Source organism: Schistocerca nitens, chromosome 6 (genome assembly GCF_023898315.1).
Source record: "Schistocerca nitens isolate TAMUIC-IGC-003100 chromosome 6, iqSchNite1.1, whole genome shotgun sequence".
NCBI lineage: Eukaryota > Metazoa > Arthropoda > Insecta > Orthoptera > Acrididae > Schistocerca > Schistocerca nitens.
In genome coordinates this window covers 376,819,916-376,834,523 of record NC_064619.1, presented here as the reverse complement: position 1 = coordinate 376,834,523, position 14,608 = coordinate 376,819,916, and the positions used below count along the sequence as shown (strand labels likewise).

At 38.3% G+C, this 14,608-nt stretch overlaps 1 protein-coding gene across 1 annotated transcript in view; it reads left to right on the top strand.

Moving 5' to 3' along the window:
• Positions 1-14,608, top strand: part of LOC126263118 (elongation factor Ts, mitochondrial) — an 83,214-nt gene that overhangs the window by 29,775 nt on the left and 38,831 nt on the right. The gene's annotated exons all lie outside the window — the stretch shown is intronic.

Genomic DNA, 14,608 nt, shown 5'->3' with positions numbered 1-14,608 from the left:
GATAATTAATTTTTGAAGTTTCGAAAATTGAATGATATTTGTCACATCTGGAAATCTTGAAATATCGGTAATTCAAAAACTGTTTGACTTAGCAGAAAAGGTGTTACTTGACTATATTCACGAAAATACTAAATTTTCCCAAACCACTTTTCTTCTGTTTTTAATGTTAGAAACCAGAAGTTTTTGTTTAAAAAACATATATATTTGGCAAACACTATTTGTTAATGCATGTGTCAAATTTTGTTGTGGTATTCCAGTAGGATCACATTAAAATAAATTTTATTTTACTGGTATGCGTAGCATACAGTGCGAAGTATATTGGGTTTCTGAATTCGTAATATAGTAAATTGTTAAGGGAACCTTAAATGTCAAACACTAAACAATGCTGAAAAATCATTGTTATTTTTTGCTTGTTAATGATCAATTTTTAACATTTAAATTTAAATCCGGTTTTGGCCTCCACTGTTCACTGTGGACGTATTCTAACGTACACCATAGTAAAAAGTGTTCAATAAAGATACAAATAGTTTACATAATTGTACCTTTATTTTAAATACATTTGTATTAATGCGTAGTTTTTATTAAACATTAGCGTAGCTATTGCTATTTAACAGTGCATTATTTGAGAAACTGGCTGCTAATTTTCAACAAGAAAAACATGATCCAGTTACACCCTTATTAAGATCTATAGCAGTCTCCTCTTAAATGATGTAATCTGTGTAGGATTTGTTGACCTAGAACACCATTCTACAGTGTAAAATGGTGAAAGATCTTTGAAATTCTTAGTAAAATAGATCTGAGCTGTAATGAAGGTGAGTGATATATATAAAAACCAAGAAGGAAGAGTAAGAATGGAAGACCAAGAACAAAGTTATTGGATTAAAAAGGGTGTAAGGCAGGGATGAAGAGTTTCACCTCTGCCGTTCAGTCTATACTGGAAATGTATTCAATAGAGAGAATGATTCAGAACATGTAAGGCACCATCCTGAAGATTCAGAACCAAGGGAACAGAGTATATGTGTGTTGAGTCCCGGCCATGTGAGAATTAGGGGCAGTGGTACAGTGGGTACAGGAACCAAAGATGTCTGTAGGTCTAGTACCATGCAGGATGATCCTATTCCATTGTCATGAATGGGAATAAAAATTATGAGTCAGCAGGAAGAAAAGTGCGTTCAAGTACTGAACAACAGTATGTCACCAATAAAGCCTAGCATGGTGCATGTCTCCCCAAATCATAGAGATGGATGGAAGTGGTCCTCACAAGATGCAGAATAGTTTGCCCCCACACCTTTCCGGACAAGACGACTTACCAGTAACGATGCAGTGCTTGAAATTTAATCCTATCTACAAACTACAAGTCAACTAATGTGTTTTATTTGCTAGCAAGAGGGCAACTGTCAGTTATTCTAAAAGTTTGGCGTAAAATATCTCCTGCAGTTGGAGATGATACATTAGGAAGCAGTTTTATACAAGGGTCGTCCACAAAGTAAGTTCTATTTCTATCCGCGGGTGCGCTACGATCGCAGTTCTGAGCATGCGCGGCAGATACTCTGACTCAAGGAGAGGACATGTACGCCATTTTCAGATCGCTGCTGCCGACGTGTGCTTTGTAGAGCTGCTTTATAATGTCAGCCGTAATTGAAAATGCCACCGCGTGTGAAATTAGATCTGTGATTCGTTTTCTAAATGCAAAGAAAGTTAAATCAAAGGAAATTCATCAGCAAATCTGCGAGGTTTACGTACAAAATGTTATGAGTGATTCAATGATTAGAAGATGGGCCAGACTGTTCATTGAAGGATGTGATCAAGTGCATGATGAAGAACGAAGGGGACGCCCGTCTGTGGTTAGTGATGAACTGGTTCACAAAATTGAAGAGAAGATTAAGCACAACCGTAAGTTTACACTTAGTGCCCTTGTTATGGAAATTCTGCAAATCTCACGATCACTAATTCATGAAGCTGCTACTGAAAAACTGAAATTTTGAAAACTTTGCTCACGTTGGGGGTCCAAAATTCTTACTGAACAACACAAAAAACAATGGATGGGCAGTGAAATTCAGTTTCTGGCACTCTACAATGAGAAGGCGGTGGTTTTCTTTCTCGGATAGTCACGGGGATGAAACTTGGGTATCGTACGACACCCCTGAAACAAAATGGCAATCAATGGAATGGAGGCACACTTCATCTTTAACGAAGGTTAAGCTTAAGCAAATCCTGACACCTCAAAAAGTCATGTGCACCATTTTGTGGGACAGAAAGGCATTTTGCTGATTGATTTCTTACCATGAGGCCAATCAGTCAATGCACATGATTACTGCAAGACCATTAAGAAATTGTGCCACGCAACAAAGAACAAGTGCCGATGATTACTGTCAAAAGGTGTTGGGTTGTTTTTTTTTTTTTTTTTTTTTTTTTTTCCACGATAGTGCCTGACCTCACACGGTGAATGTGTCCAAACAACTCTTATGGGAATTTCACTGGGATGCGTTTGACCATCCTTCGTACAGCCCAGACCTCGCTCCTATCAACTTTCATCTCTTCTTGCACCTAAAATCTGTCCTTGGTGGTCAACACTTCAACGATGATGACGAGCTGAAAGAACATGTTACCACATGGTTGAATACACAGGCGGCAACCTTCTATAAATAAGGCATACAAAAATTTGTACCATGCTGTGACAAGTGCCTGCAAAATTTTGGAAGCTATGTAGGAAAGTAGTTTAACAGTTGTAGATTTTTGTACAATAAATATTTTTTCTGTATCTGTACACGTTTGTTTTATATAACCAAATGGAACTTACTTTGTGGACACATCTCGTATATCATCCATGGCCTCTCAGACCAGAAGTTTTAAGTGAAGAAGACACCAGTCATGAAATCGTACATTCTATGATTAAACACCTCTACAGGGAGGATATATCAGTTTTGGTTCGGCGACTGGAGGGACTACACTAGAAGAAAGTTCAACAACTGTATTTGTTCATTTTCCTGTTACGCTGCCAGTATACTACGACAATTCTTAAATTTCTGAAGGTGAGGAGAATGTTTCACTTGGTTTAAGCTAACCATATTTACAACCGCATGGAAGTAGTGACGCTACAGGAGCGGATCCACCATATGCAGTGACAACTGGCGGGAACTAGATAGCAGTAAGCCGTTATATCTTCATTTTTTATATATATAATACAGTGTTGCGACTGGGCTAACATTCAGGACTACGGAATTCAGTGCAGAAGTATCAAATAATCGGCAGAAGAGGAAGTTTGATGGATTACAGAGATTCATACATAAAAAATCAGTCACTGACAATTATCAAATGGTTATTAACTTGCCTGGAAGATAATTAACCAAAGATGAAAGTTCATTTCTATCGAAATGAGATAATTTTGCAGTGAAGTGACTAAATGTTCACAAGGAGGACATTATAGCAAATGTAGCAGCAGGAATCCGTCTGTTGTCATCACAATCTGCTGATAAAATTAGGACGGAGATGGCCAGAATATTATGCAGAGTAAAGGTATGTCACAGTTTTGATGAAGAGCGAAGATTACCATGAGAAGGTTAGTGACCTTTTGGATCTCACTATTTGTAAAAAGCTTCAGAAGGATCCTACAACGAAAGTTTTGAGAACCACCAGTCAACTCTTTGGATGATATAAACCAAAAGAACAGGAGCTCATCCACCCAGACTATGTAGCCTACCAAAGGTGCATAAGTCACGTGTTCCCCTGAGACGGATTGTGAGTGCTGTAGGATCTCCTACCCTGTAGCCTGATATCTCTCCTCTCTGCTGCAGCCGTGTATTGGTAAAATTGACAGTTACATTAAAAGTCTGTGCATTTTGTTGGAAAACTTTAGGAGATTGACATCAGCCCAAGTGATATTCTTGTTAACTTTGATGTAGTGTCCCTGTTTACGAGGGTTCCTGTGAACAAAGCTATTTCATACATAGCAAATATTTGACATAGTGTCTTTATTTAGATGCTACCTTTCCACAACTTATTCCCAGTACAACAACAAATACAAACAAATCTATGGGCAACTCTCTTAGTCCAGCTGTTTCCAACTTAATTTATGGAGTTCTTCAAACAGTGGGTACCGAGTGAGGTCATTAGCATGCTGGACTCGCATTCGGGAGGACAGTGGTTCAATCCCGTGCCTGGCCATCCTGATTTAAGTTTCCCGTGATTTCTCTAAATCGCTTTTGGCAAATGCCATGATGGTTCCTTTGAAAGGGCATGGCCGACCTCCTTCCCCATCATTTCCTAATCCAATGGGACCAATGACCTCGATGTTTGGTCGCCTCCCCCAAAACAACCAACCAACCAACAGCAGGTGCTGCACGTGATCAGTAAAACACCAGTTAAGTGGTACCACTATGTGGACGATACTTTTGTAGTATGTATTCATGGTAAAAAAGATCTGAATGTCTTCTTGGTGCATCTCAATGGTTTTAACAGAAAGATAGGAGGAAGAGACTTAATTTTCTGGGCGTATCTGCCATTGAATTGGTGGACGGGAGTCGGGGCCATAAGATATACAGAAAGGACACACACACACTGACTGATACCTCCATAAGGAATGAAACCGTCATCCTAGACAAAAGAGATGTGTCATTAAAACCTTGGTGGTCAGAGCCAATAAAATCTGTAAGCCAGTTTATTTGCAGGATGTATGAAATCACTTACTCTTGGCCTTCAAGAAAAATGGATATGCAAGTAAGGTGATTGATCGAGCGCTCCATCAAAGAAGAGAAGAAGCGGAAAGTAGTGAGCCGCAGCAGCTGCTATATGGAAAAGTTTTCCTTCCATTGATTAATAAAACTGTAGATCGTACGTTGGTTTAAAATTATGTTTAGATCCACCAAGAAGAGTAATGAATACTTTAAGAATAGGAAAAGATGCATGGCACACTATTGCAACACCTGAGATATATAAAATACTGTGAAGTTGTGGACAACTGTATATTGGAACTATGAAAAGAAGTATCAACACCAACTTAGCCAAAGACAAAAGGACCTTCATCTGGGATATACCGAAAAATCGGCCATAGCGGAACATGTTTTTTTGACATGGGAACCATGAAATAAAATTCAGGGAGATGAGCGCTTTAGCAAGGACATTGCATTACCATATATGCATGTATACAGAAGTAATAGAGATTCATAAACACCATAATAATTTTAATCAAAAAGAAGATTTGAAGTTAGATAAAATATGAATGTAGAAAGTGGTTGTTATTTGTCCATTCCAAACACACATCATTTTGTTATTTTCTATTATTAGAGTATGTTACTCTGTTTAATTGTTCTTCATCATTCACAGCACTGTTCTTCCACCAGTGTTAGTTTCTCAGTGATGAAAGGGGATGCTGTTGAGGGATTTCAACTTCTGATGGCATTCGAACAAGCCCTATTGGTGTTGGTGGGGCTTGATAGGTTTGGCTATCCCCACAGGTCTGGCCTTCCTTGTTCTCTTAATTACTGACCTGCCAGACATTCCCTAAGAAGCTGCTAATGTGTCAAAATGCATGGAGTGGCCCAAAAGCAGTATCATTACAAGCAAAAATAGGAGACACATGAAGATAGTTTTCTTAAATTCATCGTTTACTTTCTGTTTCTTGAATTTTAGGTTTTGTAACTGTAAATGAGTATGCCAGAAAGAATATTTATTACAGTCAGTACTGTTACTATCTTAAATTTGACTGTCTTCAATAAGTTCAGTAGCTTTCAGCAGACTCTACCATTTCATGGTAGCTGCACAGGGACCATAGTCCAGGCAATGAAGGACAATTGGAGGAAAAATTGTATAGTCACAAATTTTTGTACATTAGTAGGAGTGAGTGTCATTTAACAACATATTACATCAGTAGTGTATGAGTTTGGAGGGAGGAGGGGGAGTGTTTAAAGATAACTTATTTAAATTTTTCTTGAATAACTTGAAAACTGAATCTTCTAACAAAAATTTTTCCCTGTACAAAATTAAACTACATATAATTTCCACGTTGCACATGACAGATATATTACAGATTATTAGAAATAGTTTTTTAATAGCATAAAACTAATTTTAATGAACTGTGTTAAAGAACAAATATTAGGAGTTTGTACCACATCTAAGTGCAATAGAGCCTTATTAATGGATAAATGTTCTGGGGTGTAATAGAGTGGAGAGGTCAGGGGTAGAGGGTAGATACAAAGTCACAAATTGTGTTAACACTACATAGAACACTAACGCAAGAAACACACATGGACAGTTCGCTGTTGTACACTGTACGAGGATTTGTGCTGACAAAGCTCAATTTCTTGCAGTTGGGCTCTGGCACTGGTCAGATGACAACACTCCAAAGTCTCAAAAATATCTTCTTGCGATGGTTTCCAAGGTACTGGATGAAGACTTGGTTTGTTACCCATGCATTTGTTCTTACAGCATTGGAACATAACAATTAACAAGTTGGATACATCTTCAAGGATGAATCAACTTCAAGTTTGAACTAATTGAATCATTTTACATTGAACCTCCAATACTTTTTTGATTACTGAGAAGTCCTTGGTAAAGAACTTCTCCAGAAAAGGCTCCGTGGTGCAACACACGGTGTTGTAGACTCCAAGGAAACATTTTATAATGACAGAAGCATGCTGTGAGGAGACTTCACGTGGCTGCACAGTGCCGCAGGAGTACCTCACACATGAAAGTTACCACCAAATGGAAACAGCATTTTACTAATATCTTCAAATACCAGTTATATTTTGGTCGAACACAATTGGAAATATCCGCACTTGCTCAGTCATACAAGACATTGAGGGTACAAATGATATTCAAATGCTCGTAGATATGTTTCTTTTTTTTTTTTTTTTTGTTTTTTTTTTTTTTTTTAAAGAAAAGAAAAAGAAAAAACCACCTGTACCCTCACAACTGCAAGAGGGAAAATTGATTCTTAGTCATACCATATAGCGCATGTAGCATTCTTCTAGTGAAGGCAACTTCTCTCTCCATGAGTGCTGCTCACTTTTCAGTTGCAGACTGACTATACCTCCCCAGCATTTCCTATTCAGTTTGCTTATGTGATTAGACAAAATAACTTGACTAAGCTTGTGTTTATATAGTGGAGTTATTTTATATAAAGAAGTGCAGATCAGCTTGATAAAAGCTGCAACACATTGATTATGAATCAGATGGGGTATTTGTCAAATTCGTGGCATCATCGGAACTGTAGAGATAATAAAAATTCCAGTGAGAGCAAGTATGAGTTACAAAGATTCCGTGAATTATATAAATGATATCATTCTTCCCAATCAATGAAACTGTCCATCTAAAAAGTTCAGAGACTGATTTTATTTCTGGCATATAAGTGACATAAACGCAGTAACTACCGTGGCAGGTATAACAACAACAGTAAACAATGAATCAAACAATGGAAAACCCAGGATTGAATGTAACAATATTATGAAAAGGAAAGTTGTCATTCAACATGTAGCAGAGATGCTGAGTTGCAGATTGGCACAACAAAAAGAGTGTAACAAATAAAGCTTTTGGCCATTAAGGCCTTCGTCAATAATACATGACTACACACACACACACACACACACACACACACACACACACACACACACACAGTAGTCGTATGTGCATGTGCATGTGCTTTTGGCCATTAAGGCCTTCGTCAATAACACACACACACACACACAGCAGTCGTGTGAGCTTTTGCGTGTACATGTGTGTGTGTGTGTGTGTGTGTGTGTGTGTGTGTGCGTGCGCGTGTGTGCGCGTGTGTGCGCACGCGCGCACTTGCCTGTCATCTATTGTTGACAAAGGGCTTAATGGCCGAAAGCTTTATTTGTGACAGTCTTTCTGTTGTGCCAATCGGCAACTCAGCATCTCCGCTATATGGTGAACAGTAAACAATGAACATACATTCAAGTAGTCATTTGCGAGCAGGTAGTGTTAAGTAATTAAGTTGTGGCCATAGTGTGTCAGTGTTGTTATGTCACAAATCACAATGGAGCTGCATGTCTAAATAAAGTGTAGAAGTCATTATAAACCAAGTGTTGAAGACATTCTCCAAAATATCTTGAAGAGAGAAGTATGTACAAAGTTCGTCCCACACACCTTGACTCTAAAAACGAAGACATGCAGATACGTGACTGGACTTGATTGAAATGCAAAACATGGAAAATTTGTTTCTGAAAGTCAGGGGTTACGAGACTTGTTTGTCAATATGATGTTTACAGGACAAGAGACATAAATTTAGTAGCGTGGATAATGTTGTCAACAATTCTTTAAATGTATACACATTTCAAAAAGTTCTCATGTGCAAATAAGATTGATACACAACAGTCTGAGACATTTCTTCTGTTTTATACTGATTTCCAATTGTGTTTCTCATAAAGTACTCACAATAGGAACTGTGCTTCTAGTACCTAATACCTAAAATATGAGGAATGATTACGTGTGATCAGTACCTTAATTTTCCTAAGGAAGAATGAAGGTTAAAAATCGAAGTTTTTATCTCTAAATGTATTATATTCAAAAAACATTGCAGTAGAGTGTTTTAATGGGGAGGAGTTTTTAGGTGTTGAGCTAAAAGATGAGCTCTCCATGGAGGCAACAGGTACTCTCTCTCTCTCTCTCTCTCTCTCTCTCTCTCTCTCTCTCTCTCTCTCTCTCTCTGAGAGAGTTTGTCAATTAGTGATGGACATACTGAATTAGAATTACTGAAATAAGGACCAGGAACAAGAACAACACACATACTTTGTCATCATTTTAGAAGCTTTGGTAGCTTCTCCTTGTAGATTATTGTCTTCACCATTTGATTAATGTATTGGTATGTACAGGATGTATATGCCTCGAACAGTCAGAAAATCTGGGAAAAACCCGGAAATTTTCATTGTTTTAGTTTTGAGTAAAATTTTTGTAATTTTGACTGATAAGAACTGAGTCTCTAACAAAGAATTTTACTTTGCCCTGATACTACATAATAATACTGCAGCAATAAAACATAAATGAGAGAAAAGCACCAATATAAAACTCCATAGGAAGTGCGCCATTTACAACAACAAAACACAGTGCACGCACACAAACTTCCACTGACAGCAAAATGTTTCAGAGGCTTCAGGATGAAGACTATGCAATACTTCGTAACAACAAACTGCATGAGCATGACATGGCATCACAGTTCTTTACAGTAGATTTTTTTGAGCAGTTGCTAGTGAGCTCATGCAAATGTGCAGAGCTGAAGTCACATATGAGCAGCACCTTCTCCATATGTGAAGTGTGGCTGTTAGAAGTGTAAGCAGTAGTGCGAGCAGCCAGGTGCTACCCCAAAAAAATTTTCTGGCGTGCCCAAGCTGCCAGACTCACACATGCACACAGCAGTCAAGAGTTGTGATGAAAACAAAATGGATTTCTGTGGGTGGGAGCTATCAAATGAATTAAAATACATTCACATAATCATGGAAGAATAAAATCTGTTCTTAGTTTCAGTTTTCTGATTTTATTTTATTTCCACATTATTGGCAATGAAACATTAATCGCTTTGCAGAACGATGAAGTTATTTTGTTGGTTTGCTAAAGAAATTTGACTTTTATTCATCTTTTCTGCACAGGCAGTCATTTTATTTGAAGCAAAATGTTTCATTTCACACTGTTAACTAGTTTCAACTGTTCGCTGAATTTCATCTTCTGGCACATACGACATTATTCCATAATAAAGAACCAAACATGAGATAATACAATAATGCTACTCCAAGAAATCGGCTTCCCGAAAACTGCACTGAAAAGCTTTAGCAGAATTTTACATATCTGCCTTCCATGAAACACAATGTTTTTCAATCACAAGACATGTTTAAACACTCGTCTGGTACCTCCTCTAGCCTTACATTATTTCTTAAGCTGCATTGTTTACAGCTCAAATTTACAGAACACCATTCTTCAGTAAATTATAGACATGTTTTATCATTATGGGAAGTTACAAGGCTTTTATTTACTCATGGAAAAGAACATAAATTGCCAAATATAGTTTCTTGGCTTCACGAGTAATCTTGTTAACTAGGTCCCGAGTTCGAGTCTCGGTCCGGCACACAGTTTTAATCTGCCAGGAGGTTTCAACCTTGTTAACTCTTATACAGTTTGAAAAGGTCATGAGAAGCTTATTGTATTCAGTTCTGTTGTATACTAACAACGGTTCTTCCTTATTTTTGCAAGAAATTCATACTAGCTTTTTACAGTGCTGTGTGGAAGTAAACTTGATTGGAAACACTACATAAGAGAAAAAAAAAATCTATTTTAGTCTCCACATAGCGAAATATTAGAGTACTTTGATCTGTAGAGTCTAGCTTTGAAATGCATATTGTGCCAAGGACTCCTTTCTAATTTTGCATTCCTTATTGGTGTGGGATATAATAAAACAAATACAGTAAGTACAATAACTCCGTATGTCCACTCCGAACAACATGCTGCACTGCGGCATATGGTCACATGATGCCCCACTACACATGAAATTCCAAATAGAAATGTGGTGAAATGTGTATGAGCAGAGCAGACACCAATTACTATGTCATTGTAGCTGCACATGCACAGTAATGCCTGTCTTCTGGCGCTTTGTGGTGACTGCTTGAACGAACTTATTCCTAATAGACCATGGTAAAATATTGCAAATGGTGTTTGGAGGAGCATTACTTTCAAAGTTAATTTCCTTTTATGCAAGATGATTTATGTTACATCTGAGAATGTGCAATCACTTTCTTAAGTCACAGAGTGTTTGATTCTCATTCAAAACTTAACACTTAGAGGACCAGCCACTTAGAAAAATTTCAGGCCCAGAAGACCATACATGTATGTCATTGAGTAGAATTTTACTGACACATTTGTGTTTGGATATATCTTAAACAGTAACACTCGCAAAAAGAGACCAATGTTATATGTGACAGCTTAGCTTTTCTTGTAGCTATATTATAAGTATATTAATTAAAACTATGAATGTTTTCCATTTGGCTGGCGGGGGTGGCCGAGCGGTTTTAGGCGCTACAGTCTGGAATCGCGTGACCGCTACGGTCGCAGGTTCGAACCCTGCCTCAGGCATGGGTGTGTGTGATGTTCTTAGGTTAGTTAGGTTTAAGTAGTTCTAAGTTCTAGGGGACTGATGGCCTCAGAAGTTAAGTCCCATAGTGCTCAGAGCCATTTTTTGTTTCCTATTTGTGTGTTCTCGCTACTTAACAGTGATTTTGCTATTGGCTGACTGCATCACCCTGCTACAAACAAGTGAAATAACCCTTGCATTTACACTGATCAACCAGAAAATAATGACCACTGACCTACTATTGATATATACTTGTTCAGGCTATAGCAGCGTCACCTGGTGAGGAATGACTGCTAGTCAGACACGCGCACAGTGCTTGTAGTAGTATCAGTGACAGTGCTGTTCGTGTGTAGAATGGGGAAGGCATGTGATCTATCTTGAATTTGACGGAGGGGTGGTTGTGATGGCCCGGAGTAGCAGCAGGAGCAATTCGGGTGTTCGAGGAGTGCTGTGGTGCGTGTCTTCAACATGTGGCAAAACCAAGGTGAAACCTTATCCAGACGTCATGGGGTTGGGTGGCCATCTCTCATTACAGATGTCGGACTAATAAAACAAGACAGGCAGCTAAGTGTGGTGAAACTAACATCGGACTTTAAAGTTGGGCAGAGCACAAGTATGTCTGAGCACACAGTGCAGCGAACGCTCCTAATGATGGACCTCTGCAGCCGATGACCCATGCATGTGTGAATGTTAACACCACTTCATCAACAGCTATGACTGAAATAAGCATGTGACCATCGGCACTGGACATTGGCACAGTGGCAGAGTGTTGCATGATCGGATGAATTCTAATACCTTCTTCATCATGCCAGTGGTAGGGTACGAATCCATCGTCGTGCAGGGGAACAGTTCCTTGACACCTGTACTGCAAGATGGAGACAAGCTGGCAGCAGCTTCATTATACTCAGGGGAACATTCACACGGGCATTCATGGGTGCAGTTGATCTTGTGCAAGACACCATGATGGCCAAGGAATATCATACATGGGTTGCAGTCTACATGTACCCCTTCACAACGATTATGTTTGCTGATGGCAGTAGCATTTTTCAACAAGACAGTGCATACAGTGGCACGTTCCAATTGATCTGCTGGCCCCCAAATTTTCAGATCTGAACCTTCTGGGATGTGATTGAATATGACGTCAGAGCTTATCTCTCCCCCTCCCCGGAATATATACGAATTTGGTGACTTGTGAGTGCAGATGTGATGCCAGCTCTCTCCAGTGACCTCTCAAGGCCTCATTTCTTCCATGCCATGATGTGTTACTGCTGTTGTCTGTGCCAAAGGTGAACATACCTGCTATTAGGTAGGTGGTCATAATGCTCTGGCTGATCAGTGTATCTCTTAAAAGCTTTAATCGAAGTTAATCTCAGATACCAAATGCAAATTGTTAATATGCCTGTAAAAGGAGAGCACAAACCCACTGTACTTTTGGATGGGAGCTTTCTGTACTAGGCAACATGTACTCAGATCTGTAGAGTACTTACTAACAAACCTTATGCCATACCAGTCACCTGATCTGGCAAACAGTGTTTGTTGTTGACAAAACTCCCACTCTGTGGAACACTGTGTGTACCCTGTGACACAATCCAATAGCAATATTCTGCCTGTCTGTAGGGTGCATGTAAAATATTTAGTGTTGAGTTTCATGTATAGTATGTTTCATGTACAATAACAAATGTTTTGCAATTGTTGTGTACATTGTGGGGGACATAAGGTAATCACAAGTGTTATGGTGATTAGTAATACTGACAATACTCTGACTTCATAAATATCTGAGAGAGAGTCAAAATATAATTTAATAAATTATGTACTCGTGGGGAGCATACCACAGCATTTTCATTTGCAAGATGAGGTAACAAGTGGATTATGTAGTTCTGGTGGAATATGTAGTGTGGAACAGAGGCAGTGAGCACACAGACAGTGCCACAGAGTGTTCTCTCTCTCTCTCTCTCTCTCTCTGTTGAATACTTCATGCAACTTCCCTTTTATTTGCATAACACCCAAGTCTTTTACTGGCTTGAAGAATGGGCTTTCCAAGACTGTCAGGGAGAGACTGTTTTGAGAATTGGCTTTTCCCAAGTTCTGATATAATGATACAAGAAGGTTTTGGACACACCAGAGTAATGTTTAAACAAGCACCTGTCAATGCAGTATTTTGTGGTAAGATATCATTTTTTTATGTTGTAGTACTTCAATTTGCACTGTGTGTTACAATAATATCACAGTTGAGAAGAATGCTTCTGACAAACACTGATATCATTGTTGATAGATGTTAGGAACTGATTTGCTATTGTGGGAACAGGTAAAGTAAATTCTGCTGCAGTTGTGGGATGCTTTCAACAGTGAACTTGCATTGTGTGCTTCCTACATAGCGTCTGGTGAGGGTTATATTAGAATCAGTTAAAGGCTGTGTTATAGGACTCCACTTATTGAAATGGCAACAACTTGTCAGATATCACAGGTACTGACTCCAAGTAGACATGGAGAGCATCCCATTTAATTTTAAGATACATAACAAATGTAATTATAAAATTTATTCCAGTCAATTGTGTACAGTGATACAGCAACCTGTATTGTAATCAATGTTAATAAACAGTCCTAGGTTGCACATTGCTCTTTGTTGGTTCAAAAATGATGCATTTCACCCATTAAGTTATCTGAAAGTACAGTGAAAATGGACATAATAAATAACTGAGCATGGTCCTAACTTGTGCTACAAAAAAGTGGAAACCTAAAATGTAAGTATATAAGATGCAAAGGATAGGAAAGCAAGTATAAAATATTTTATAATTACTGCCAAAAAGCATTCATCAAATATGCCTAAAATACCCAGTAAAAGTACGTGAAGAACACCATAGATGATTATCTGGAAACCACCAAGAATAAACATACAAAGAATATGTAACAAATGTTACTGTCAGTTTACTTCATGCAATGTGGGTTAACATTTTTACTAGCGTAGAATAAGACCATGCTCATAAACTGTAAACATGACCTCAGTACAAAGTGCCACGGCACTCGCCTTTTTTATTTAGGGCGGGTTTACAGTTTACGTGTGTGGTCCTACTTTACATTGCTACAATTGATGACCCACATCAAGCAAGGTAAACCAATGGTGACACATGGTGGTTTCCATAACATCATGTATTTGACAAATGCTTTTTTGGCAATAAGTACAAAATATTTTATACATGCTTTCCTATCCTTTATGTCTTATATATTTATGTATTTGGTTTTCACTTTTGAGTATAGTAGTTCATGATAGGATACTGTGCAATTATTTATTACTTCCACTTTTCATTGTTCTTCCAGTTGACTTGATGATGCTCTAGCCAGGTGAAATGCATTGTTTCTGAACCAATAAAGAGCACTGGGCAACCTATGACTGGCTTTTAATATTAAATGTAATTATGGTAAGAGGTATCATATGCCATGATATAAAATGTCAATTGGTGTTAATTAGCTTAAAGAGGAGGAGGGAAGTGATGGGAGTAATGTCAGTAAGAAATTTAATGGAGTGAGTGATTGGTGGGA